The sequence below is a fragment of the Schistocerca gregaria genome, chromosome 3 (genome assembly GCF_023897955.1).
Source record: "Schistocerca gregaria isolate iqSchGreg1 chromosome 3, iqSchGreg1.2, whole genome shotgun sequence".
NCBI classification, from domain to species: Eukaryota; Metazoa; Arthropoda; class Insecta; order Orthoptera; family Acrididae; genus Schistocerca; species Schistocerca gregaria.
Window position 1 is genome coordinate 616,081 of NC_064922.1, and position 27,132 is coordinate 643,212.

At 52.8% G+C, this 27,132-nt stretch overlaps 13 non-coding genes across 13 annotated transcripts; all 13 read right to left on the reverse strand.

Annotated features, from left to right (window-relative positions):
- Positions 1 to 14: 14 nt before the first annotated feature.
- Trnak-cuu (transfer RNA lysine (anticodon CUU)) lies at positions 15 to 87 on the reverse strand. The gene has a single exon. It is a non-coding gene; the product is annotated as a tRNA-Lys (tRNA).
- Positions 88 to 537: 450 nt separating this feature from the next.
- On the reverse strand, positions 538 to 610 carry Trnar-ucg (transfer RNA arginine (anticodon UCG)). Its single transcript has one exon. It is a non-coding gene; the product is annotated as a tRNA-Arg (tRNA).
- A 501-nt stretch (positions 611 to 1,111) lies between these two features.
- Trnat-agu (transfer RNA threonine (anticodon AGU)) lies at positions 1,112 to 1,183 on the reverse strand. Its single transcript has one exon. It is a non-coding gene; the product is annotated as a tRNA-Thr (tRNA).
- Positions 1,184 to 2,046: 863 nt separating this feature from the next.
- Trnar-ucg (transfer RNA arginine (anticodon UCG)) lies at positions 2,047 to 2,119 on the reverse strand. Its single transcript has one exon. It is a non-coding gene; the product is annotated as a tRNA-Arg (tRNA).
- A 5,975-nt stretch (positions 2,120 to 8,094) lies between these two features.
- Trnat-agu (transfer RNA threonine (anticodon AGU)) lies at positions 8,095 to 8,166 on the reverse strand. Its single transcript has one exon. It is a non-coding gene; the product is annotated as a tRNA-Thr (tRNA).
- Positions 8,167 to 9,029: 863 nt separating this feature from the next.
- Trnar-ucg (transfer RNA arginine (anticodon UCG)) lies at positions 9,030 to 9,102 on the reverse strand. Its single transcript has one exon. It is a non-coding gene; the product is annotated as a tRNA-Arg (tRNA).
- Positions 9,103 to 10,006: 904 nt separating this feature from the next.
- On the reverse strand, positions 10,007 to 10,079 carry Trnak-cuu (transfer RNA lysine (anticodon CUU)). Its single transcript has one exon. It is a non-coding gene; the product is annotated as a tRNA-Lys (tRNA).
- Positions 10,080 to 10,530: 451 nt separating this feature from the next.
- Positions 10,531 to 10,603, reverse strand: Trnar-ucg (transfer RNA arginine (anticodon UCG)). Its single transcript has one exon. It is a non-coding gene; the product is annotated as a tRNA-Arg (tRNA).
- Positions 10,604 to 23,538: 12,935 nt separating this feature from the next.
- On the reverse strand, positions 23,539 to 23,610 carry Trnai-aau (transfer RNA isoleucine (anticodon AAU)). The gene has a single exon. It is a non-coding gene; the product is annotated as a tRNA-Ile (tRNA).
- A 338-nt stretch (positions 23,611 to 23,948) lies between these two features.
- On the reverse strand, positions 23,949 to 24,021 carry Trnak-cuu (transfer RNA lysine (anticodon CUU)). Its single transcript has one exon. It is a non-coding gene; the product is annotated as a tRNA-Lys (tRNA).
- A 452-nt stretch (positions 24,022 to 24,473) lies between these two features.
- On the reverse strand, positions 24,474 to 24,546 carry Trnar-ucg (transfer RNA arginine (anticodon UCG)). Its single transcript has one exon. It is a non-coding gene; the product is annotated as a tRNA-Arg (tRNA).
- A 1,440-nt stretch (positions 24,547 to 25,986) lies between these two features.
- Trnar-ucg (transfer RNA arginine (anticodon UCG)) lies at positions 25,987 to 26,059 on the reverse strand. The gene has a single exon. It is a non-coding gene; the product is annotated as a tRNA-Arg (tRNA).
- Positions 26,060 to 26,979: 920 nt separating this feature from the next.
- Trnak-cuu (transfer RNA lysine (anticodon CUU)) lies at positions 26,980 to 27,052 on the reverse strand. Its single transcript has one exon. It is a non-coding gene; the product is annotated as a tRNA-Lys (tRNA).
- Positions 27,053 to 27,132: the final 80 nt, after the last annotated feature.

A 27,132-nucleotide genomic window follows, 5' to 3' on the forward strand; every position in this document is an offset into this window, starting at 1 on the left:
GAAAAATTCCGTTCCGCCCAGCGAAGGGCTCGAACCCACGACCCTGTGATTAAGAGTCTCATGCTCTACCGACTGAGCTAGCCGTGCTGCCTCGTTGGGTACCTCCTGGGTAGCAGATCACACAGTACTCGTTTGGGTTGGTTGGTCCCATACAGAATCTCTTCATGCTGCCTAATGTTTTCCTAACGACACTCGTCACGTACTTCACTTTTATTTCATAATCATTTCTGAGAGGTAAAGGAATTGCATGACAATCTGCAGAGCTAGCGGCGTCAAAATTAACACACATACTTGACGTGACTCAAAAGCCGAACGAGTTACTTTCCGACGTTGTTTTAGATGTGCAAGTGCCAGTCAATCCGCGCGGTGAGGGCACTCTGCCGACCATTTCGCTAGTTAACACCGGTCTTCTTGGGTGTGTTTCAAGCTCAAGACCATCTCCAAGCACAAAATGGTCAACAGCAACATTCAGACGGTTTCGTACTGCACAATTGCTACATTAAAACGGTATGTTTGTTTTTCAGAACTGGAAAAACACGGCCGTGACAGGATTCAAACCTGCAATCTTCGGATCCGAAGTCCGACGCCTTATCCATTAGGCCACACGGTCACTGACAACAAGGTGTAAAATATATACAACTTATCTCGAAACGCTCACACCCCCTGAGGAATTGTGTTTTCGTTCCACACAGCCGCTGCCCCTTACTCTTTCCCTCCCATTCGTTACATTCAACCTCTTACGAGACCGACCAAACATAGACAGGAAAACAAGACCACAGACTTTGCGCAATCGGAATCGATGGCAGGGTGTCCCTCGCCGCATTTGCTACGATGGCCATTTGCTACTTCTGCAGAAGCGGCGGCAGCGGCGACGGCAACGACGACGACCGCGAGAGGCTCAGCGATTTGTGAGAAATACATCTATAAAATGTAATTCAGACTACCTCGTCCCACCTTATGCCGTACCGCTTTGGCAAATGCTTTATCAGCGCCATTCGCCTTAATCACATCTGAGAGTAATTCTTAATAAAACGCCTCACGCTAATTGTTCGCCATCACAGATACTGTTTGCTATACGGCCATGACGCGCAACTGATTTCCAAAATTCGTCTTCCTCCTGTGAGGATGGAACTCACGACTCCTGGTTTACTAGACCAGTGCTCTACCACTGAGCTAAAGAGGCGCGGCCTAGCGGAACTTTTGCGTACTTCGTCCGTACGGTCGTCTGAATCTTCAGACTTCAGCTGACAACACTTCATATTTTTCACTAATATTTGCAGCTATGGCGACCCATTACTGCTTGGCTACACATCTGACACGTAGCCAACGTTCTTTCCAAACAAAATCACCTGCACTTGAGAACATGACTTTCACACATGTCTACAAAATCACCTTCACCTTCAAATACAGTTTTCTTGCGACTGATTGAGACGTAGGCAAATTTTAAAGTTGCTATTTCCATTACATCACGTTAATCAGAAAATCGGTAATTTACATCTGGAGTGGAGAAAAATTCCGTTCCGCCCAGGGTAGGGCTCGAACCCACGACCCTATGATTAAGAGTCTCATGCTCTACCGACTGAGCTAGCCGTGCTGCCTCGTTAGGTACCTCCTGGGTAGCAGATCACACAGTACTCGTTTGGGTTGGTTGGTCCCATACAGAATCTCTCCATGCTGCCTAATGTTTTCCTAACCTCACACTCGTCACGTACTTCACTTTTATTTCATAATCATTTCTGAGAGGTAAAGGAATTGCATGACAATCTGCAGAGCTAGCGGCGTCAAAATTAACACACATACTTGACGTGACTCAAAAGCCGAACGAGTTACTTTCCGACGTTGTTTTAGATGTGCAAGTGCCAGTCAATCCGCGCGGTGAGGGCACTCTGCCGACCATTTCGCTAGTTAACACCGGTCTTCTTGGGTGTGTTTCAAGCTCAAGACCATCTCCAAGCACAAAATGGTCAACAGCAACATTCAGACGGTTTCGTACTGCACAATTGCTACATTAAAACGGTATGTTTGTTTTTCAGAACTGGAAAAACACGGCCGTGACAGGATTCAAACCTGCAATCTTCGGATCCGAAGTCCGACGCCTTATCCATTAGGCCACACGGTCACTGACAACCAAGTGTAAATTATATACAACTTATCTCTAAACGCTCACACCCCCTGAGGAATTGTGTTTTCGTTCCACACAGCCGCTGCCCCTTACTCTTTCCCTCCCATTCGTTACATTCAACCTCTTACGAGACCGACCAAACATAGACAGGAAAACAAGACCACACACTTTGCGCAATCGGAATCGATGGCAGGGTGTCCCTCGCCGCATTTGCTACGATGGCCATTTGCTACTTCTGCAGAAGCGGCGGCAGCGGCGACGGCAACGACGACGACGACGACGACCGCGAGAGGCTCAGCGATTTGTGAGAAATACATCTATAAAATGTAATTCAGACTACCTCGTCCCACCTTATGCCGTACCTTTTTTTTTTTTTTTTTTTTTTTTTTTTTCCTTTATTGTGATTTTAATACCTGTGACAAACAGGTAGGCCGGCAGCGGACCAAGTATGCCGCTCTTCGGCCTCAGAGTATACACAGAACAGAGATGAGTGAGATATAAAAACAATCAAGACGGCGGGGTACAAACAGTAGACAAAACAGAGTTAAAACGGAGTCGGTCACGTGCGTAGCACAATGGATAAAAGCGGAGAAACACGGTGCACAAACGCAGATGGCAGATGGCCACACGTGAACCAGCGGAGCACAAACGACGAAACACAAACACACTGCAGGAGAGTCGAGGCACAAACACATGCGATGGTCTTCGGCGTAGGACGATGAAAGTAACTGATGGAAGACAGCAGAGTCGTGGCCTGCCAAGGGGAAAAGGTGTGGGGAAGAGGAGAGAGAGGGGGAGGGGAAGATGCCAGTGGAGGAGAGGGATGGAGGAGAAGGGGGAGGGTAGGGGGAGTGGAAGCCCAAGGAGAAAGGGGAGGGGAGGGAGGGAGAGAAGGGAGAGAGGGTGCCCACAGGAAAAGGAGAGGAGAGGGAAGGTAAGGCTCAAAGTTGGTAGGAGGGGTAGATGGAGGGGAGGAGGGCATCATCAGGGAGGGGGAGTTGACGGAAGCCACCGAGGGAGAGGGTGTGGAGGGTGTAAAGATGGAGAGCAGGTGGGATATAGGAATGCAGGCGCGGCAGCGGGTTGGGGTGGGAGAGGATGGGAGAGACAAGAGGGTGTGGAGGATCAAGCTTGCGGGAGGTGTAGAGGATCCGTAACCGTTCGAGGAAAAGGAGGAGGTGCGGGAAGGGAATCAGGTCATAGAGGATCCGCGTGGGGGAAGGGAGACGGATGCGATAGGCGAGGCGGAGCGCATGGCGTTCTAGGATCTGAATGGACTTGTAGAAGGTAGGAGGGGCAGAGATCCAGGCGGGATGAGCATAGCAAAGGATAGGACGGATGAGGGACTTGTAGGTGTAGAGGATGGTGGAAGGGTCCAGACCCCATGTACGGCCAGAAAGGAGCTTAAGGAGGCGGAGGCGGGAGCGTGCCTTGGCTTGGATCGTCCGGAGATGTGGGTTCCAGGAGAGGCGACGGTCGAGGGTGACACCAAGGTACTTGAGAGTAGGTGTGAGGGTGATGGGACGGCCATAAATAGTAAGATAGAAATCAAGGAGACGGAAGGAACGAGTGGTTTTGCCTACAATGATCGCCTGGGTCTTGGAAGGATTGACCTTGAGCAACCACTGGTTACACCAAGTGGTGAACCGGTCAAGATAGGATTGGAGAAGGTGCTGGGAGCGTTGCAGGGTGGGAGCGAGGGCAAGGAAGGCAGTGTCATCGGCGTACTGGAGAAGGTGTAGGGGAGGTGCAGGTGGAGGCATGTCTGCCGTGTAAAGGAGGTAGAGAAGAGGGGAAAGGACGGAACCTTGGGGCACACCGGCGGAGGGGTAGAAGGTGTAGGAATCAGTGTTGTGGATGGTGACATAGGAAGGACGGTGGGAAAGGAAGGAAGCGACCAGACGGACATAGTTGAGAGGAAGAGCAAAGGTTTGGAGCTTGAAAAGGAGACCGGAATGCCACACACGGTCATATGCGCGTTCGAGGTCGAGGGAAAGGAAGATGGCGGAACGACGGGAATTGAGTTGTTCGGAGAGGAGGTGAGTGAGGTGAAGGAGGAGGTCATCGGCTGAGAAGGACGGCCGAAAGCCACATTGGGTAGGGGGGAGGAGGCGGTGTTGGTGAAGGTGCTTGTGTAGGCGGCGGGTAAGAATGGATTCCAGGACCTTGCTGAAGACCGAGGTAAGGCTGATGGGACGGTAGGAGGAGACAGCGGAAGGCGGTTTGTCGGGCTTGAGGAACATCAGGATCCGGGAGGTTTTCCACAGGTCGGGGTAGTAGCCGGTGGACAGGACCACATTGTAGAGCCTGGCCAATGTGGAGAGGAAGGAGGCAGGAGCTTCACGGAGGTGACGGTAAGTAACACGATCGTGACCGGGAGCAGTGTTGCGTTTAGGGCGAAGTGTAGCAATGATATCTTGAGTGGTGATTGGGGTATTTAGTTCTGTGTGTGTGATGTTGTCCAAGTACTGGAAGCCAGGAGCAAGCGGGGGGACAGAGGTATCAGTTCGATCACGGACATCAGGAAAGAGGGAATAATCGAACTGGGGATCGTCAGGGATGGTAAGGATATCGGAGAGGTAGGAGGCGAAATGGTTGGCCTTACTAAGGGCATCAGGGAAGGGGTGGTCATCATGAAGGAGAGGGTAGTAGGGAGAGGGTTTAGATCCGGTAAGGCGGCGGAAGGCTGACCAGTACTTGGACGAGTTGATAGGTAAGGTGGCATTAAGACGGGTGCATGTCTGTCGCCAGTCCCGGCGTTTCTTTGCCGTGAGTAAGTTCCTGATGTGTCGCTGTAGTTGCCGGTGGCGTCGTAGTGTGTCCTGGTCACGTGTGTGAAGGAAGGCACGGTAGAGCCGGCGGGATTCACGCAGGAGAAGGACGGCCTGTGGGGGTAAGGTGGGGCGGTGCGGATGGATGGCAATGGTAGGGACGTGGGCCTCCACGGCCTCAGACAAGGTCTGCTGGAGAAAGGAGGCAGCACGGGTAACGTCATCAGGTTGGTGGTAGGTGAGGGGGTGGCTATCGACCTGGAGAGCAAGGGAGTCCCGGTAGGCATTCCAGTTGGCACGGGAGTAGTCATGGACATATTTCGGGGGAGGGTCATGGCGCGGGTCGGGACGGGGGCGACGACCGTCTGATACAGTGAGGAGGACAGGGAGATGGTCACTGCCAATGGGATCAAGGACGTCCACCGCTATGCGGCCAAGCAGGGTGGGGGAGGCTAGGACGACATCGGGAGTGGTATTGGATTCAGGGCGGGTGTGTTGGGGAATTGGAAGGACGTCGCCTTGGAGGGTGGCAAGGAACCGATGCCACCGCCGTAACTGGGCGGCAGAACGACTATGGATGTTAAGGTCGGCGGCGATCACGTAGGAGGAGAAGGTACGGTCGATGTGGGAAAGGAAGTCGAAAGGAATAGGTGCAGCGGGGCGGACATAGATGGTGGCACAGGTAAGGGTAAGGCCGGGGAAGAAGAGACTAAGGATCAAGTGTTCTGTGGGGTCAGGAAGGAGGGGTTGGAGCCGGACAGGGATCTGGCGGTGGTGGCCAATGGCAACTCCGCCACGCGCTATCTGGAGTGGATTGTCAGACCGGTGAAGGAGGTAGGGCGAGGTGTGGACGGTGTGGTGGGGCTGAAGAAAGGTTTCGTTCAGAAGGAAGGCATCCACACGGTGGGTCGTAAGGGTATGCATAAGGAGGTGCTTGTTGGTGGGAAGGGAGCGGATGTTATTGAACAGGATACGGTGCTGTCGTGCCATAATGGGAATTTAAACGAGGGTGTCGAGACGGGAGAAGGTGAAATGGGCCTGGTTGTGGGAATAGGTGGCGTAGGTGTTGAGGTGGAACACGGAACGGGCAGCGAGGGAAATCTGGTGGAGGGTGTGGGGACGCTGAAAGGGATGGACGTTCTGGAGCACTATTGTGACGAACCTGATGATGTCCTCTGCGGTGGGGGGAGGACGGAGGGAATTGCCAGGAGGGGTGGGGTCATCCAAAGGGCGGAGAGGAACAGTGAGTTCAGGAGCGGATGGAGGAGGTCGAGCCTTGCATTTCTGGGAGTAGGTAGGGTGTTGGAGGTTGCAGGTATTGCAGGAGGGAGGAGACTGAAGGTTGGGGCACTGCCGGAGGAAGTGCGCTTGCTTACAATGCGGGCAGACTGGGGCCTCGCGGCACTCTGATGTTGGGTGTGCGTTATAACGCAGACACCTCTGGCAGCGAATGGATTGTGGTGGGGAGCGGGAGGGGTCAACCTTATACCGGCGGTGGAAGAGGAGGGCACCCTCCTTAAGGAGATGGTCGATGGAGGGAGCGTGTTCGGAGAAAACTCGCATAAGGCGAGTGGGGCCCGCAGAGTTGAAAATGCGGCGAACAGCTCGCACCTCCAGGTACGGGTGGGCCTTCAACTCCGCCAGCACCTCTTCCTCCGTGATCGTCGGGCTAAGCCGAGTGATCACGGCGGTGAGGGTCGGCGGGCGACGTGGGGGTTGGGGTTGACGGGGGGAGGAAGGGGAAGGAGCAGGGGCAAGGGAGGCATTGGGTCCAAATCGGGTGAGAGGAATTCGGGAGAGGATGTCGGAGTGTAGGGTAGGGCTTGGGGAGGTGATCAAGACAGAGTCCCTACGGGGGGTAAGAAGGGAGATGGGGGCTGCAGGGAAGTATTGGCGGAGGAGCAAGGTCAGGTTGCGGGCCTCCAGGAGAGAGGGATCAGGACGGGAGAGGAGATACTTGTAGGAGGGGGAGTTAGAAGAGGAAGTAGAGGGGGCTGGAGGGGAGACATCCATGGCATCTAGGGGTGGGGGAGGGGGAAGATGCTGGGACTTCTTGGGTGCAGAGGAGGCGGGGGTGCCACTGGGACGCTTAACAGCGGGGACAGGATGGGAGGAGGTGTGGGGCACAGGAGTGACGGGGAGATGACGGGAAGCGGCAGGTCCCGGTGTCGGTGCTGGTGCTGGTGCTGCTGTTGGTGCTGCTGTTGGTGCTGCTGCTGGTTGTGGCGCTGCTGCAGGTGGTGGTGCTGGCGCCGGCGATGGTGCGGCATGGGTCGTAGCCCGACGAGACACAACCCTGGCAGGGGCCGCATGAGTGGTGTGGGGGAGTGGGGGAAAGGGGTCGTGTGTGGAGGCTTGGGGAGAAGGAGCAGGGGATGGGGCGACAAAGGGAGCTGGGGTGGGAAGGGTGAGGAGGGGCGGGATATAGTAGGACGGGGGCGACTGAGCACACCAAGTAAGAGTAGTGGCAGCGAGGGAGGGCGTCGTATAGACGATGGCGGTGGTAGTGGCGGTGGTGGTGGGGGTGGTCATGATGGCAGTAAGGAAAACTGGATACACAGAAAAGAAGAATGGGGACAGACAAGGGACAAAGTCAGGAACAGATTACAGATGACAGATGAGAGACGTCGAGGAGCGAAAGGATGAAGGCAAAGACGAAGACGAGAATAGCGACGACAACGAAAGCAGGAGAGGAAGACGAAGCACTGGGTCCTGGCGGCGGCGGCGGCGGCGGCGGCGGCGGGGGCCGGAAGCTGCGGCGGCGGCGGCGGCGGCGGCGGCGGCGGGGGCCGGAAGCTGCGGCGGTGGCGGCGGCGGCGGCGGCTGGGTCCGGAAGCTGCGGCTGGGTCCGGCGACGACTGCTACTGCAAAACTGGCGGCACTGGAAACTGCTGCTGCTGCTGCTGCTGCTGCTGGCGGTTCCGGAACTGCGACTGCGACTGCGACTGCGACTGCGACTTCTGCGAAGCCCTAACACTTCGATACGTAGCAGTACTCTGCAAGGTATCGAAGGGCGGAACTCTTCCGAGGTCCGCCGAAGAATGCTGATGCCGTACCGCTTTGGCAAATGCTTTATCAGCGCCATTCGCCTTAATCACATCTGAGAGTAATTCTTAATAAAACGCCTCACGCTAATTGTTCGCCATCACAGATACTGTTTGCTATACGGCCATGACGCGCAACTGATTTCCAAAATTCGTCTTCCTCCTGTGAGGATGGAACTCACGACTCCTGGTTTACTAGACCAGTGCTCTACCACTGAGCTAAAGAGGCGCGGCCTAGCGGAACTTTTGCGTACTTCGTCCGTACGGTCGTCTGAATCTTCAGACTTCAGCTGACAACACTTCATATTTTTCACTAATATTTGCAGCTATGGCGACCCATTACTGCTTGGCTACACATCTGACACGTAGCCGATGTTCTCTCCAAACAAAATCACCTGCACTTGAGAACATGACTTTCACACATGTCTACAAAATCACCTTCACCTTCAAATACAGTTTTCTTGCGACTGATTGAGACGTAGGCAAATTTTAAAGTTGCTATTTCCATTACATCACGTTAATCAGAAAATCGGTAATTTACATCTGGAGTGGAGAAAAATTCCGTTCCGCCCAGCGAAGGGCTCGAACCCATGACCCTGTGATTAAGAATCTCATGCTCTACCGACTGAGCTAGCCGTGCTGCCTCGTTGGGTACGTGCTGGGTAGCAGATCACACAGTACTCGTTTGGGTTGGTTGGTGCCATACAGAATCTCTCCATGCTGCCTAATGTTTTCCTAACGTCACACTTGTCACGTACTTCACTTTTATTTCATAATCATTTCTGAGAGGTAAAGGAATTGCATGACAATCTGCAGAGCTAGCGGCGTCAAAATTAACACACATACTTGACGTGACTCAAAAGCCGAACGAGTTACTTTCCGACGTTGTTTTAGATGTGCAAGTGCCAGTCAAACCTCGCGGTGAGTTCTCTCTGCCGACCATTTCGCTAGTTAACTCCGGTCTTGTTGTGTGTGTTTCAAGCTCAAGACCATCTACAAGCACAAAATGGTCAACAGCAACATTCAGACGGTTTCGTGCTGCACAATTGCTACATTAAATCGGCATGTTTGTTTCTCAGAACTGGAAAAACAGGACCGTGACAGGATTCGAACCTACAATCTTCGGATCCGAAGTCCGACGCCTTATCCATTAGGCCACACGGTCACTGACGACCAAGCATTACTTATATACGATTCATCTCGAAACGCTCACACCCCTGAGGAATTGTGTTTTCGTTCCACACAGCCGCTGCCCCTTACTCTTTCCCACCCATTCGTTACATTCAACCTCTTACGAGACCGACCAAACATAGACAGGAAGACAAGACCACACACTTTGCGCAATCGGAATCGATGACAGGGTGTCCTTCGCCGCATTTGCTACGATGGCCATTTGCTAATTCTGCAGAAGCGGCGGCGACGACGACGACGACGACCGTGGGAGGCTCAGAGATTTGTGAAAAATACATCTATAAAATGTAATTCAGAATGCCTCGTCCCACCTTATGCCGTACCGCTTTGGCAAATGCTTTATCAGCGCCATTCGCCTTAATCACATCTGAGAGTAATTCTTAATAAAACGCCTCTCGCTAATTGTTCGCCATCACAGATACTGTTTGCTATACGGCCATGACGCGCAACTGATTTCCAAAATTCGTCTTCCTCCTGTGAGGATGGAACTCACGACTCCTGGTTTACTAGACCAGTGCTCTACCACTGAACTAAAGAGGCGCGGCCTAGCGGAACTTTTGCGTACTTCGTCCGTACGGTCGTCTGAGTCTTCAGACTTCAGCTGACAACACTTCATATTTTTCACTAATATTTGCGGCTATGGCGACCCATTACTGCTTGGCTACACATCTGACACGTAGCCGATGTTCTCTCCAAACAAAATCACCTGCACTTCAGAACATGACTTTCACACATGTCTACAAAATCACCTTCACCTTCAAATACAGTTTTCTTGCGACTGAATGAGACGTAGGCAAATTTTAAAGTTGCTATTTCCATTACATCACGTTAATCAGAAAATCGGTAACTTACATCTGCAGCGGAGAAAAATTCCGTTCCGCCCAGCGAAGGGCTCGAACCCACGATCCTGTGATTAAGAGTCTCATGCTCTACCGACTGAGCTAGCCGTGCTGCCTCGTTGGGTACGTGCTGGGTAGCAGATCACACTGTACTCGTTTGGGTTGGTTGGTCCCATACAGAATCTCTCCATGCTGCCTAATGTTTTCCTAACGTCACACTTGTCACGTACTTCACTTTTATTTCATAATCATTTCTGAGAGGTAAAGGAATTGCATGACAATCTGCAGAGCTAGCGGCGTCAAAATTAACACACATACTTGACGTGACTCAAAAGCCGACGAGTTACTTTCCGACGTTGTTTTAGATGTGCAAGTGCCAGTCAAACCTCGCGGTGAGGGCACTCTGCCGACCATTTCGCTAGTTAACACCGGTCTTGTTGTGTGTGTTTCAAGCTCAAGGCCATCTCCAAGCACAAAATGGTCAACAGCAACATTCAGACGGTTTCGTACTGCACAATTGCTACATTAAAACGGTATGTTTGTTTCTCAGAACTGGAAAAACACGACCGTGACAGGATTCGAACCTGCAATCTTCGGATCCGAAGTCCGACGCCTTATCCATTAGGACACACGGTCACTGACGACCAAGTATAACTTATATACGATTCATCTCGAAACGCTCACACCCCCTGAGGCATTGTGTTTTCGTTCCACACAGCCGCTGCCCCTTACTCTTTCCCACCCATTCGTTACATTCAACCTCTTACGAGACCGACCAAACATAGACAGGAAAACAAGACCACACACTTTGCGCAATCGGAATCGATGACAGGGTGTCCCTCGCCGCATTTGGTACGATGGCCATTTGCTAATTCTGCAGAAGCGGCGGCGGCGACGACGACGACGACGACGACGACCGCGGGAGGCTCAGAGATTTGTGAGAAATACATCTATAAAATGTAATTCAGAATGCCTCGTCCCACCTTATGCCGTACCGCTTTTTTTTTTTTTTTCCTTTATTGTGATTTTAATACCTGTGACAAACAGGTAGGCCGGCAGCGGACCAAGTATGCCGCTCTTCGGCCTCAGAGTATACAGAACAGAGATGAGTGAGATATAAAAACAATCAAGACGGCGGGGTACAAACAGTAGACAAAACAGAGTTAAAACGGAGTCGGTCACGTGCGTAGCACAATGGATAAAAGCGGAGAAACACGGTGCACAAACGCAGATGGCAGATGGCCACACGTGAACCAGCGGAGCACAAACGACGAAACACAAACACACTGCAGGAGAGTCGAGGCACAAACACATGCGATGGTCTTCGGCGTAGGACGATGAAAGTAACTGATGGAAGACAGCAGAGTCGTGGCCTGCCAAGGGGAAAAGGTGTGGGGAAGAGGAGAGAGAGGGGGAGGGGAAGATGCCAGTGGAGGAGAGGGATGGAGGAGAAGGGGGAGGGTAGGGGGAGTGGAAGCCCAAGGAGAAAGGGGAGGGGAGGGAGGGAGAGAAGGGAGAGAGGGTGCCCACAGGAAAAGGAGAGGAGAGGGAAGGTAAGGCTCAAAGTTGGTAGGAGGGGTAGATGGAGGGGAGGAGGGCATCATCAGGGAGGGGGAGTTGACGGAAGCCACCGAGGGAGAGGGTGTGGAGGGTGTAAAGATGGAGAGCAGGTGGGATATAGGAATGCAGGCGCGGCAGCGGGTTGGGGTGGGAGAGGATGGGAGAGACAAGAGGGTGTGGAGGATCAAGCTTGCGGGAGGTGTAGAGGATCCGTAACCGTTCGAGGAAAAGGAGGAGGTGCGGGAAGGGAATCAGGTCATAGAGGATCCGCGTGGGGGAAGGGAGACGGATGCGATAGGCGAGGCGGAGCGCATGGCGTTCTAGGATCTGAATGGACTTGTAGAAGGTAGGAGGGGCAGAGATCCAGGCGGGATGAGCATAGCAAAGGATAGGACGGATGAGGGACTTGTAGGTGTAGAGGATGGTGGAAGGGTCCAGACCCCATGTACGGCCAGAAAGGAGCTTAAGGAGGCGGAGGCGGGAGCGTGCCTTGGCTTGGATCGTCCGGAGATGTGGGTTCCAGGAGAGGCGACGGTCGAGGGTGACACCAAGGTACTTGAGAGTAGGTGTGAGGGTGATGGGACGGCCATAAATAGTAAGATAGAAATCAAGGAGACGGAAGGAACGAGTGGTTTTGCCTACAATGATCGCCTGGGTCTTGGAAGGATTGACCTTGAGCAACCACTGGTTACACCAAGTGGTGAACCGGTCAAGATAGGATTGGAGAAGGTGCTGGGAGCGTTGCAGGGTGGGAGCGAGGGCAAGGAAGGCAGTGTCATCGGCGTACTGGAGAAGGTGTAGGGGAGGTGCAGGTGGAGGCATGTCTGCCGTGTAAAGGAGGTAGAGAAGAGGGGAAAGGACGGAACCTTGGGGCACACCGGCGGAGGGGTAGAAGGTGTAGGAATCAGTGTTGTGGATGGTGACATAGGAAGGACGGTGGGAAAGGAAGGAAGCGACCAGACGGACATAGTTGAGAGGAAGAGCAAAGGTTTGGAGCTTGAAAAGGAGACCGGAATGCCACACACGGTCATATGCGCGTTCGAGGTCGAGGGAAAGGAAGATGGCGGAACGACGGGAATTGAGTTGTTCGGAGAGGAGGTGAGTGAGGTGAAGGAGGAGGTCATCGGCTGAGAAGGACGGCCGAAAGCCACATTGGGTAGGGGGGAGGAGGCGGTGTTGGTGAAGGTGCTTGTGTAGGCGGCGGGTAAGAATGGATTCCAGGACCTTGCTGAAGACCGAGGTAAGGCTGATGGGACGGTAGGAGGAGACAGCGGAAGGCGGTTTGTCGGGCTTGAGGAACATCAGGATCCGGGAGGTTTTCCACAGGTCGGGGTAGTAGCCGGTGGACAGGACCACATTGTAGAGCCTGGCCAATGTGGAGAGGAAGGAGGCAGGAGCTTCACGGAGGTGACGGTAAGTAACACGATCGTGACCGGGAGCAGTGTTGCGTTTAGGGCGAAGTGTAGCAATGATATCTTGAGTGGTGATTGGGGTATTTAGTTCTGTGTGTGTGATGTTGTCCAAGTACTGGAAGCCAGGAGCAAGCGGGGGGACAGAGGTATCAGTTCGATCACGGACATCAGGAAAGAGGGAATAATCGAACTGGGGATCGTCAGGGATGGTAAGGATATCGGAGAGGTAGGAGGCGAAATGGTTGGCCTTACTAAGGGCATCAGGGAAGGGGTGGTCATCATGAAGGAGAGGGTAGTAGGGAGAGGGTTTAGATCCGGTAAGGCGGCGGAAGGCTGACCAGTACTTGGACGAGTTGATAGGTAAGGTGGCATTAAGACGGGTGCATGTCTGTCGCCAGTCCCGGCGTTTCTTTGCCGTGAGTAAGTTCCTGATGTGTCGCTGTAGTTGCCGGTGGCGTCGTAGTGTGTCCTGGTCACGTGTGTGAAGGAAGGCACGGTAGAGCCGGCGGGATTCACGCAGGAGAAGGACGGCCTGTGGGGGTAAGGTGGGGCGGTGCGGATGGATGGCAATGGTAGGGACGTGGGCCTCCACGGCCTCAGACAAGGTCTGCTGGAGAAAGGAGGCAGCACGGGTAACGTCATCAGGTTGGTGGTAGGTGAGGGGGTGGCTATCGATCTGGAGAGCAAGGGAGTCCCGGTAGGCATTCCAGTTGGCACGGGAGTAGTCATGGACATATTTCGGGGGAGGGTCATGGCGCGGGTCGGGACGGGGGCGACGACCGTCTGATACAGTGAGGAGGACAGGGAGATGGTCACTGCCAATGGGATCAAGGACGTCCACCGCTATGCGGCCAAGCAGGGTGGGGGAGGCTAGGACGACATCGGGAGTGGTATTGGATTCAGGGCGGGTGTGTTGGGGAATTGGAAGGACGTCGCCTTGGAGGGTGGCAAGGAACCGATGCCACCGCCGTAACTGGGCGGCAGAACGACTATGGATGTTAAGGTCGGCGGCGATCACGTAGGAGGAGAAGGTACGGTCGATGTGGGAAAGGAAGTCGAAAGGAATAGGTGCAGCGGGGCGGACATAGATGGTGGCACAGGTAAGGGTAAGGCCGGGGAAGAAGAGACTAAGGATCAAGTGTTCCGTGGGGTCAGGAAGGAGGGGTTGGAGCCGGACAGGGATCTGGCGGTGGTGGCCAATGGCAACTCCGCCACGCGCTATCTGGAGTGGATTGTCAGACCGGTGAAGGAGGTAGGGCGAGGTGTGGACGGTGTGGTGGGGCTGAAGAAAGGTTTCGTTCAGAAGGAAGGCATCCACACGGTGGGTCGTAAGGGTATGCATAAGGAGGTGCTTGTTGGTGGGAAGGGAGCGGATGTTATTGAACAGGATACGGTGCTGTCGTGCCATAATGGGAATTTAAACGAGGGTGTCGAGACGGGAGAAGGTGAAATGGGCCTGGTTGTGGGAATAGGTGGCGTAGGTGTTGAGGTGGAACACGGAACGGGCAGCGAGGGAAATCTGGTGGAGGGTGTGGGGACGCTGAAAGGGATGGACGTTCTGGAGCACTATTGTGACGAACCTGATGATGTCCTCTGCGGTGGGGGGAGGACGGAGGGAATTGCCAGGAGGGGTGGGGTCATCCAAAGGGCGGAGAGGAACAGTGAGTTCAGGAGCGGATGGAGGAGGTCGAGCCTTGCATTTCTGGGAGTAGGTAGGGTGTTGGAGGTTGCAGGTATTGCAGGAGGGAGGAGACTGAAGGTTGGGGCACTGCCGGAGGAAGTGCGCTTGCTTACAATGCGGGCAGACTGGGGCCTCGCGGCACTCTGATGTTGGGTGTGCGTTATAACGCAGACACCTCTGGCAGCGAATGGATTGTGGTGGGGAGCGGGAGGGGTCAACCTTATACCGGCGGTGGAAGAGGAGGGCACCCTCCTTAAGGAGATGGTCGATGGAGGGAGCGTGTTCGGAGAAAACTCGCATAAGGCGAGTGGGGCCCGCAGAGTTGAAAATGCGGCGAACAGCTCGCACCTCCAGGTACGGGTGGGCCTTCAACTCCGCCAGCACCTCTTCCTCCGTGATCGTCGGGCTAAGCCGAGTGATCACGGCGGTGAGGGTCGGCGGGCGACGTGGGGGTTGGGGTTGACGGGGGGAGGAAGGGGAAGGAGCAGGGGCAAGGGAGGCATTAGGTCCAAATCGGGTGAGAGGAATTCGGGAGAGGATGTCGGAGTGTAGGGTAGGGCTTGGGGAGGTGATCAAGACAGAGTCCCTACGGGGGGTAAGAAGGGAGATGGGGGCTGCAGGGAAGTATTGGCGGAGGAGCAAGGTCAGGTTGCGGGCCTCCAGGAGAGAGGGATCAGGACGGGAGAGGAGATACCTGTAGGAGGGGGAGTTAGAAGAGGAAGTAGAGGGGGCTGGAGGGGAGACATCCATGGCATCTAGGGGTGGGGGAGGGGGAAGATGCTGGGACTTCTTGGGTGCAGAGGAGGCGGGGGTGCCACTGGGACGCTTAACAGCGGGGACAGGATGGGAGGAGGTGTGGGGCACAGGAGTGACGGGGAGATGACGGGAAGCGGCAGGTCCCGGTGTCGGTGCTGGTGCTGGTGCTGCTGTTGGTGCTGCTGTTGGTGCTGCTGCTGGTTGTGGCGCTGCTGCAGGTGGTGGTGCTGGCGCCGGCGATGGTGCGGCATGGGTCGTAGCCCGACGAGATACAACCCTGGCAGGGGCCGCATGAGTGGTGTGGGGGAGTGGGGGAAAGGGGTCGTGTGTGGAGGCTTGGGGAGAAGGAGCAGGGGATGGGGCGACAAAGGGAGCTGGGGTGGGAAGGGTGAGGAGGGGCGGGATATAGTAGGACGGGGGCGACTGAGCACACCAAGTAAGAGTAGTGGCAGCGAGGGAGGGCGTCGTATAGACGATGGCGGTGGTAGTGGCGGTGGTGGTGGGGGTGGTCATGATGGCAGTAAGGAAAACTGGAAACACAGAAAAGAAGAATGGGGACAGACAAGGGACAAAGTCAGGAACAGATTACAGATGACAGATGAGAGACGTCGAGGAGCGAAAGGATGAAGGCAAAGACGAAGACGAGAAAAGCGACGACAACGAAAGCAGGAGAGGAAGACGAAGCACTGGGTCCTGGCGGCGGCGGCGGCGGCGGCGGCGGCGGGGGCCGGAAGCTGCGGCGGCGGCGGCGGCGGCGGCGGCGGCGGGGGCCGGAAGCTGCGGCGGCGGCGGCGGCGGCGGCGGCTGGGTCCGGAAGCTGCGGCTGGGTCCGGCGACGACTGCTACTGCAAAACTGGCGGCACTGGAAACTGCTGCTGCTGCTGCTGCTGCTGCTGCTGCTGGCGGTTCCGGAACTGCGACTGCGACTGCGACTGCGACTGCGACTGCGACTTCTGCGAAGCCCTAACACTTCGATACGTAGCAGTACTCTGCAAGGTATCGAAAGGCGGAACTCTTCCGAGGTCCGCCGAAGAATGTGCCGTACCGCTTTGGCAAATGCTTTATCAGCGCCATTCGCCTTAATCACATCTGAGAGTAATTCTTAATAAAACGCCTCTCGCTAATTGTTCGCCATCACAGATACTGTTTGCTATACGGCCATGACGCGCAACTGATTTCCAAAATTCGTCTTCCTCCTGTAAGGATGGAACTCACGACTCCTGGTTTACTAGACCAGTGCTCTACCACTGAGCTAAAGAGGCGCGGCCTAGCGGAACTTTTGCGTACTTCGCCGCACGGTCGTCTGAATCATCAGACTTCAGCTGACAACACTTCATATTTTTGACTAATATTAGCAGCTATGGCGACCCATTACTGCTTGGCTACACATCTGACACGTAGCCGATGTTCTCTCCAAACAAAATCACCTGCACTTCAGAACATGACTTTCACATGTCTACAAAATCACCTTCACCTTCAAATACAGTTTTCTTGCGACTGATTGAGACGTAGGCAAATTTTAAAGTTGCTATTTCCATTACATCACGTTAATCAGAAAATCGGTAATTTACATCTGCAGCGGAGAAAAATTCCGTTCCGCCCAGCGTAGGGCTCGAACCCACGAACCTATGATTAATAGTCTCATGCTCTACTGACTGAGCTAGCCGTGCTGCCTCGTTGGGTACCTCCTGGGTAGCAGATCACACAGTACTCGTTTGGGTTGGTTGGTCCCATACAGAATCTCTCCATGCTGCCTAATGTTTTCCTAACGTCACACTCGTCACGTACTTCACTTTTATTTCATAATCATTTCTGAGAGGTAAAGGAATTGCATGACAATCTGCAGAGCTAGCGTCGCCAAAATTAACACACATACCTGACGTGACTCAAAAGCCGAACGAGTTACTTTCCGACGTTGTTTTAGATGTGCAAGTGCCAGTCAAACCTCGCGGTGAGGGCACTCTGCCGACCATTTCGCTAGTTAACACCGGTCTTGTTGTGTGTGTTTCAAGCTCAAGACCATCTCCAAGCACAAAATGGTCAACAGCAACATTCAGACGGTTTCGTACTGCACAATTGCTACATTAAAACGGTATGTTTGTTTCTCAGAACTGGAAAAACACGACCGTGACAGGATTTGAACCTGCAATCTTCGGATCCGAAGTCCGACGCCTTATCCATTTTTTTTTTATTTAATTTTTTTTTACTTTTTTTTATTTGAGAATATCCCTGACCCCGCCGGGAATCGAATCCGGGAACCCAGGCGTGGGAAGCGAAAACGCTACCGAACGACCACTTGTTTTTTTTTATAAAAATATTACAAAAAAGAAAAGAAAAATCAGTCTGTGCATAAAATAACCTCCCATCTTTTTGGTTACTTTCATGGAAATGCCATGACAAAGCCACAAAACTGAAGTTGTACTAAGGCACTTATGCAAATACCATGTACAGAAATATGTCAACTAATACTTAAAGAAAATAGTGTTTCTACACACACTAACTATTAAGCTCAACAAAAATATAATCACAGCCTACAATGCTTATTTCACAAACTACTAACTACATTTTTTTTTTGAGAATGCATAAAAAAAACAAGGCAGCCATGCGCAAAAAGTTGCCAATAAAGTGAACTAAAAAGGGCCATCTTGCTCGCCGCGGTCACATTGCTAGGCGGGCGGCCAGGAACGGGCGGTCGTCATTGCATTGGACATCACCAGCCACCAATCGTTGGAGCGCCCGGGGCCGCTGCACACTGTCAGAGACTGTTTCTGTTACCATAGGGGAATCGTGGAAAGATCACATCTACAAGTTAATGTCTTCTCACACCCGGCACACCCCAGCTGGGTGGTGGGTCCATGAATGACGAACCCAAATAGTTCGCAAAAATGTTCCGGTAATCCTGTCTGTTCGTTAAGACCAGAAACTCGTCGATCATATAGTACCATAAATCGAGGACGTCTTTGTCTCCATCGCGGTATATGTAGTGTATCGCCATTCCTCGTACCCAATTAACCGAATTCATCCGGGTCATAGGGAAATAGACAGCGTTGGGATGAAAGAGTTCTTGGGGTAAAATCGAAACGTAGGGGCGGCGGAGCAGGAAAGCCAGGATCTGCCGGATCAGTTTCCAGCACTCACGCGCGGGGCCACATTTCAGTCTATGTTCGTCCGTGTCTAACGTCGTGCAATGGGGGCACACAGGGTCGTCAATTAGGTGAATGGCATGCAGCCGTTGTCGGGTTGGAAGTTTCTCGTTAACGACCACATACCACCTCGACCACACGAAAGTAGACAGGAACGGCGCGTGGATGGCTCGCCATACTCGTGGCCAGTCGACCGTAGGGTGGCGCCGTACAATGTCGTTATCCGGAGTCCAGTGCTGGAGAGCACTATAATAAGTCTTCGCTGTCGGATTCCGTGTCTCCGATATAACCCGCAACACATAGCTATGCTCTACGAAAAACGTTCTAATGTGTGACAGCGAGGGCGATAAATGTCCAACTGGTACCGGTGGGTACAGTGTACGTGGGGCCACTTCTTCAATCATTAGGCCGGGGAGACTGGCTGTTGGTGAAAGCCAGAGTCGCCTCATGGAACAGAGATACAGTGCCAGCGCTCTGTGTTTGACGTGAGTGAGTCCAACACCGCCTTTGTCGAAGGGTAAAGTAAGCGTAACAAAACGGATCTTGAAAACAGCACCATCGTTCACCACGTGTCCAAACACTGCCTGTATCCTGGAAGCCATCGTGTCCGTTATCGGCAGTACATGGGCGTAATGGTTAAGGTGAGAAGCCATGTACACATTAACGTATTGGGCGCGTTGCAAAATGTTCAATGATCTGAATTTATTGAGACGAGCCTCTAAACGGAGTCGTCGTAAGACCATACGATACGTAAAAGCCGCCGTGCGTTGTATTTGTCGATGGAGTGATATCCCTAAACACTTGAGCATCGGGACCTTTGTCAGAGGTACGGCCAGACCTGCAGGCATTCCTCGTCCTACCTCCATGTAGCGTGATTTCCGAAGGTTTAGCACACTGCCTGCCACCGCCCCATACTGGTGGAGCCAGGAAAACGCCGTGTGTATTTCATCACCAGACCGTGCTAAGAACATCACATCGTCAGCGTATGCACCACATCGAAAGGTTACGGAACGGAGGGTAAGTCCTTCTAAGCGTCGCCGTAGTCCGTGAAGAGCTGGTTCGAGGGCAACGGCGAAGAGCATGGCAGAAAGAGGACAACCCTGCCGGACGGACCTGTTAACACGGATGGGGGCGGACCGACAGCCGTTGATCATAATCCTCGTGACAGCCCCATGGATCAATCGAAGCACAACAGACGTCGTCAGACGCGGGACACCGATGTGTTCCATAACAGTACGCAGGAAACCATGGTTAACGCGGTCGAAAGCATGGTCGAAGTCCAGCGCAACAAGAGCGCCTTGGAGGCGGCCAGTTTGCATGAGCGCCACCACATCTCTATAGGTGCTTAAAGTCGTAAACACATTAGTGTCGCCCCTGAGGCAGGTTTGATCAGTGTGAATGGCCGACATTACCGTAGGTGTGAGCCTCTCACGGAGCATGCGTGTCAACAGCTTATAGTCAGTGTTTAGCATTGTCAACGGGCGAAAATCAAGAGGGCGACGGCCTCCGCCGGGTTTGGGCACAGGGATCAAGAGACCCTCAGTAAAGTCAGATGGTACCTGAAAATCGGCGTCCAGGAGTTCACTGTACATCCTGACCCACATTGGGCCCATGAGATCAAAGAACCGCTTGTAAAATTCAAGAGGGAGGCCGTCAGGGCCAGGCGTTTTGTTGGGAGAGCCACGCAACAGAGCCTCTCGCAGTTCTTCCAAAGTCACCGCCGACAAGAGCGTAGCATCATCTTGTAGGTTCCGAGAGACTGGTAGGTCAGATAGGACTTCCCTGACCCCTACATTCATGTGGGACTCCCTCTCGTAAAGAAGTTTATATGACTGTGTGAACGCTCGGACGATATCCATTTGTGCGTCAACGCGTCGCCCGTCCTCCGTCTCAACCTCGGTAATGAGCTGCCTCTTGCGTCTTCGGCGTTCTTGAATGATATGGTGGAGGGAAGGTCGTTCACCACGAACATCATCAGTCGTCCTCGCTCGCACCCGCACACCCGCAAGACGTACGGCGTTGATACGAAGCAATTGTGCCTTGACGCGTTGTACTGCTGATAGTCGCTATGGCGACGGCGGTTGTACAGCCAGTTCGCGTAGCGCAGTATAGTAAAAATCAGTAGTCGCAGTATACCAGCGAGAACGGTCGCGTCCATAGCTGACTAATGTTCGGCACAGTGTGGGTTTTGCACACCGTAACCACCATTGAAGTACAGAACGGTAGGCGGGTAAACGCCGGTGACAATTGCTCCATGTGGACTCGACTGCTCGTCTGCAATTTATCTCATCAAGAAGGGCCACATTGAGGCGCCACGGACCCCTACTTCGGCGGACGCGCTGGCGGGGAAGGGTGAGAGTACACACATATGCGAGGTGATCCGTGAACTCTGCCAGCCACATCTCAGCGTCGACAACGGCCGATCGTAGGCCGCGGGTGACGTAGACTCGATCCAAACGGCTCGCGGAGTGACTAGTAAAGTAGGTGTGTGCTCGACGGTCGCCGTGTTGGATGATCCAGGTGTCCAACAAGGCCAAGTCCTGTACAAGTGCCTGGAGTGCCGGGCAGGTGGTATAGTGTGGCTCCTGGTCGGATGGGCGGAGCACACAATTAAAATCGCCGCCTACTACCAAGTGGTCGGTATTGCCCTGGAAGAGAGGGGCTATATCTTCGGCAAAAAAGGTGCGCCGTTCTCTCCTTTTGCCGGTGCCTGAAGGAGCATATAAGTTCACCAGACGTACTGTACCAATCGTGAGTGCGACCCCCCGGGCCGACGGTAAATAGGAGACATCAGTGGCCATTATCCCTTGCCGCAGTAGAATCGCCGTACATCCGCCGATCACATCTGCAGGCATAGTGTAGGCGTCATATCCGTAGGCATCGAGACAGAGTCCTGATCGGACTTCTTGAAGGAAAACAACGTCCAGATCCGCAGCGCGTAACGTATCCTTCAGCATACGGGTCTTGACATCAGATGTACTGCCATTGCCGTTGATCGTGGCGAGGCGGTATGCCTGGTCCATCAAGTCTCGGGAGGTGACCATGGTATGACAGGAGGGCAGTAGTCGTGACGTGGAGCGCCGTTCTTGCGAAGTGCTAGGCAGCGACGAGAGGTGCTCATGCCGTCCTAGGCGTCTGTCGCCGGCCGCGTAGACGCTGCCATCGGCATCGGTGCATCGTCTTGGTTCTGAAACGCATCCTGCAACTCCATCTCCTGCGCCCAGTCGCCCAGGGACGTTGACACCACTGGATCTCGAGAGGCAGACGGAGGCAAGGGAGCATCCCCGGTGTCGGAGCTGCGGTGATCTCCCGCATCCCCATGTGGTCCAGACCCAGCGGTAGTGGGAGAAGACGTCGAACCGTGTGAGACGGTAGGGTCGCCTGTGTCTGCGCGGTGGAGCGGTTGAGGCACCTCGTCATCCAGCGGTGTCGCCTCGGGCTGTTCTACGTCGTCGGTTGTCTTGCGCCGCTTCTTATGACTCTTGGGTGATTTCTGCTTACGCTGCCGCGCCTCTGTTTCCGACGTAGGGCAAGGGGAGGACGCTGCATCCTGTGCTTCAACTTCCATCTCACCGTCGGCGAGCCGTTGTGACGGTGCGCCGGGGTCCGACGAAAGGACATCAGTAGCATCAGCACTAAAAGACGCTTGGGGCTCCGTGGAAGCTACTGCAGGGTCCTCCAAAGCTCGCACCAATACAGTGGGGTCGTCATATACAGCTGGCGTCTCCCGTCTCGCCGCCGCAACGTACGTAATCGGCAGAGAGGTCGGTGTCGACGGGCGAATCTGGTCGGTCGAGGGTGTCTGCGCGAGACGGCGTTGCAGGCATTCGGTACGCATGTGTCCCGTCTGGCCACAACCGGAGCAGGTTCTCGGCTGACCGTCGTAAATAATTATTGCCCTGCAACCAGCGATCGTGAGATACGAAGGAATATGGCGATGCAGGTCAATACGGACTTGTCGCACCCCGTTAAGGACAGGGTAGGTGTCGAAGGTCGTCCATTTTTCGGCCGTGTGGCCGAGAACTGTTCCATAGGGTCGAAGAGCAAGTGTGACCAAATCCGCTGGAACTTCAAAAGGGAGCTCAAACACGCGCACATTTTGGATTCCCAATCCAGCACGTTGAAGCGTCACCACACCCACGTTTCCGTCTGAGTGGCAGAACCGATAACCTGCCGTCGAGCGTCTGAGAAGTTTGTCACATGCTTCGTCGTCAGTGAACTTAAGATATACGACGCTGGAGACAATAGATAAGTGGATACCGATCAGCTCGTTAGGATCAACATGTACCACATCGCGTAAAAAACGCTCTACTTCGTGGGTCTTGGGTCTAGAGTACGTAGTGTCGAACTGCAGCTTGATCGTGGCTTTCCTATACGAAAGGGCCATCGTGTGTCAGGAACGTGACGGCAATACGTAACACTAGCGCGTCGGCTCGGTAAACAACAACACACCCGGAAACGCGACACGGAGCGGCCGGGACGTACCGCACCGCTCCACAGCCAAAGGCCGACTGCCCATTAGGCCACACGGTCACTGACGACCAAGTATAACTTATATACGACTCATCTCGAAACGCTCACACCCCCTGAGGAATTGTGTTTTCGTTCCACACAGCCGCAGACCCTTACTCTTTCCCACTCATTCGTTACATTTAACCTCTTACGAGACCGACCAAACATAGACAGGAAAACAAGACCACACACTTTGCGCAATCGGAATCGATGGCAGGGTGTCCCTCGCCGCATTTGCTACGATGGCCATTTGCTACTTCTGCAGAAGCGACGACGACGACGACGACGACAGGCTCAGAGATTTGTGAGAAATACATCTATAAAATGTAATTCACACTGCCTCGTCCCACCTTATGCCGTACCGCTTTGGCAAATGCTTTATCAGCTCCATTCGCCTTAATCACATCTGAGAGTAATTCTTAATAAAACGCCTCTCGCTAATTGTTCGTCATCACAGATACTGTTTGCTATACGGCCATGACGCGCAACTGATTTCCAAAATTCGTTTTCCTCCTGTGAGGATGGAACTCACGACTCCTGGTTTATTAGACCAGTGCTCTACCACTGAGCTAAAGAGGGGCGGCGTAGCGGAACTTTTGCGTACTTCGTCCGTACGGTCGTCTGAATCATCAGACTTCAGCTGACAACACTTCATATTCTTGACAAATATTTGCAGCTATGGCGACCCATTACTGCTTGGCTACACATCTGACATGTAGCCGATGTTCTCTCCAAACAAAACCACCTGCACTTCAGAACATGACTTTCACACATGTCTACAAAATCACCTTCACCTTCAAATACAGTGTTCTTGCGACTGATTGAGACGTAGGCAAATTTTAAAGTTGCTATTTCCATTACATCACGTTAATCAGAAAATCGGTAATTTACATCTGCAGCGGAGATAAATTCCGTTCCGCCCAGCGTAGGGCTCGAACCCACGACCCTGTGATTAAGAGACTCATGCTCTACCAACTGAGCTAGCCGTGCTGCCTCGTTGGGTACCTCCTGGGTAGCAGATCACACAGTACTCGTTTGGGTTGGTTGGTCCCATACAGAATCTCTCCATGCTGCCTAATGTTTTCCTAACGTCACACTCGTCACGTACTTCACTTTTATTTCATAATCATTTCTGAGAGGTAAAGGAATTGCATGACAATCTGCAGAGCTAGCGGCGTCAAAATCAACACACATACTGGACGTGACTCAAAAGCCGAACGAGTTACTTTCCGACGTTGTTTTAGATGTGCAAGTGCCAGACAAACCTCGCGGTGAGGGCACTCTGCCGACCATTTCGCTAGTTAACACCGGTCTTGTTGTGTGTGTTTCAAGCTCAAGACCATCTCCAAGCACAAAATGGTCAACAGCAACATTCAGACGGTTCCGTACTACACAATTGCTACATTAAAACGGTATGTTTGTTTTTCAGGACTGGAAAAACACGACCGTGACAGGATTCGAACCTGCAATCTTTGGATCCGAAGTCCGACGCCTTATCTATTAGGCCACACGGTCACTGACGACCAAGTATAACTTATATACGACTCATCTCGAAACGCTCACACCCCCTGAGGAATTGTGTTTTCGTTCCACACAGCCGCTGCCCCTTACTCTTTCCCACCCATTCCTTACATTCAACCTCTTACGAGACCGACCCAACATAGACAGGAAAACAAGACCACATACTTTGCGCATTCGGAATCGATGGCAGGGTGTCCTTCGCCGCATTTGCTACGATGGCCATTTGCTACTGCTGCAGAAGCGGCGGCGGCGACGACGACAACGACGACGACGACCGCGAGAGGCTCAGAGATTTGTGAGAAATACATCTATAAAATGTAATTCAGACTGCCTCTTCCACCTTATCCAGTACCGCTTTGGCAAATGCTTTATCTGCGCCATTCGCCTTAATCACATCTGAGAGTAATTCTTAATAATACGCCTCTCGCTAATTGTTCGTCATCACAGATACTGTTTGCTATACGGCCATGACGCGCAACTGATTTCCAAAATTCGTCTTCCTCCTGTGAGGATGGAACTCACGACTCCTGGTTTACTAGACCAGTGCTCTACCACTGAGCTAAAGAGTCGCGGCCTAGCGGAACTTTTGCGAACTTCGTCCGTACGGTCGTCAGAATCATCAGACTTCAGCTGACAACACTTCATATTTTCGAGTAATATTTGCAGCTATGGCGGTCCATTACTGCTTGGCTACACATCTGACACGTAGCCGATGTTCTCTCCAAACAAAACCACCTGCACTTCAGAACATGACTTTCACACATGTCTACAAAATCACCTTCACCTTCAAATACAGTTTTCTTGCGACTGATGGAGACGTAGGCAAATTTTAAAGTTGCTATTTCCATTACATCACGTTAATCAGAAAATCGGTAATTTACATCTGCAGCGGAAAAATATTCCGTTCCGCCCAGCGTAGGGCGCGAACCCACGACCCTGTGATTAAGAGTCTCATGCTCTACCGACTGAGTTAGACGTGCTGCCTCGTTGGATACCTGCTGGGTAGCAGATCACACAGTACTCGTTTGGGTTGGTTGGTCCCATACAGAATCTCTCCATGCTGCCTAATGTTTTCCTAACGTCACACTCGTCACGTACTTCACTTTTATTTCATAATCATTTCTGAGACGTAAAGGAGTTGCACGACAATCTGCAGAGCTAGCGTCGTCAAAATTAACACACATACTTGACGTGACTCAAAAGCCGAACGAGTTACTTTCCGACGTTGTTTTAGATGTGCAAGTGCCAGTTAAACCTCGCGGTGAGGGCACTCTGTCGACCATTTCTCTAGTTAACACCGGGCTTGTTGTGTGTGTGTTTCAAGCTCAAGACCATCTACAAGCACAAAATGGTCAACAGCAACATTCAGACGGTTTCGTACTGCACAATTGCTACATTACAACGGTATGTTTCTTTTTCAGAACTGGAAAAACACGACTATCACAGGATTCGAACCTGCAATCTTCGGATCCGAAGTCCGACGCCTTATCCATTAGGCCACACGGTCACTGACGACCAAGTCTAACTTATATACGACTCATCTCGAAACGCTCACACCCCCTGAGGAATTGTGTTTTCGTTCCACACAGCCGCTGCCCCTTACTCTTTCCCACCCATTCGTTACATTCAACCTCTTACGAGACCGACCAAAAATAGACAAGGAAACAAGACCACACACTTTGCGCATTCGGAATCGATGGCAGGGTGTCCCTCACCGCATTTGCTACGATGGCCACTTGCTACTTCTTCAGAAGCGGCGGCGGCGGCGACGAAGACCACGACGACGACGACGCCCGCAGAAGGCTTGAACGTTTGTGAGAAATACATCTATAAAATGTAATTCAGACTGCCTCGTCCCAACTTATGCCGTACCGCTTTGGCAAATGCTTTATCTGCGCCATTCGCCTTAATCACATCTGAGAGTAATTCTTAATAAAACGCCTCTTGCTAACTGTTCGTCATCACAGATACTGTTTGCTATACGGCCATGACGCGCAACTGATTTCCAAAATTCGTCTTCCTCCTGTGAGGATGGAACTCACGACTCCTGGTTTACTAGACCAGTGCTCTACCACTTATCTAAAGAGGCGCGGCCTAGCGGAACTTTTGCGTACTTCGTCCGTACGGTCGTCTGAATCATCAGACTTCAGCTGACAACACTTCATATTTTCGACTAATATTTGCAGCTATGGCGACCCATTACTGCTTGGCTACACATCTCACACGTAGCCGATGTTCTCTCCAAACACAACCACCTGCACTTCAGAACATGACTTTCACACATGTCTACAAAATCACCTTCACCTTCAAATACAGTTTTCTTGCGACTGATGGAGACGTAGGCAAATTTTAAAGTTGCTATTTCCATTACATCACGTTAATCAGAAAATCGGTAATTTACATCTGCAGCGGAGATAAATTCCGTTCCGCCCAGCGTAGGGCTAGAACCCACGACCCTGTGATTAAGAGTCTCATGCTCTACCGACTGAGCTAGCCGTGCTTCCTCGTTGGATACCTGCTGGGTAGCAGATCACACAGTACTCGTTTGGGTTGGTTGGTCCCATACTGAATCTCTCCATG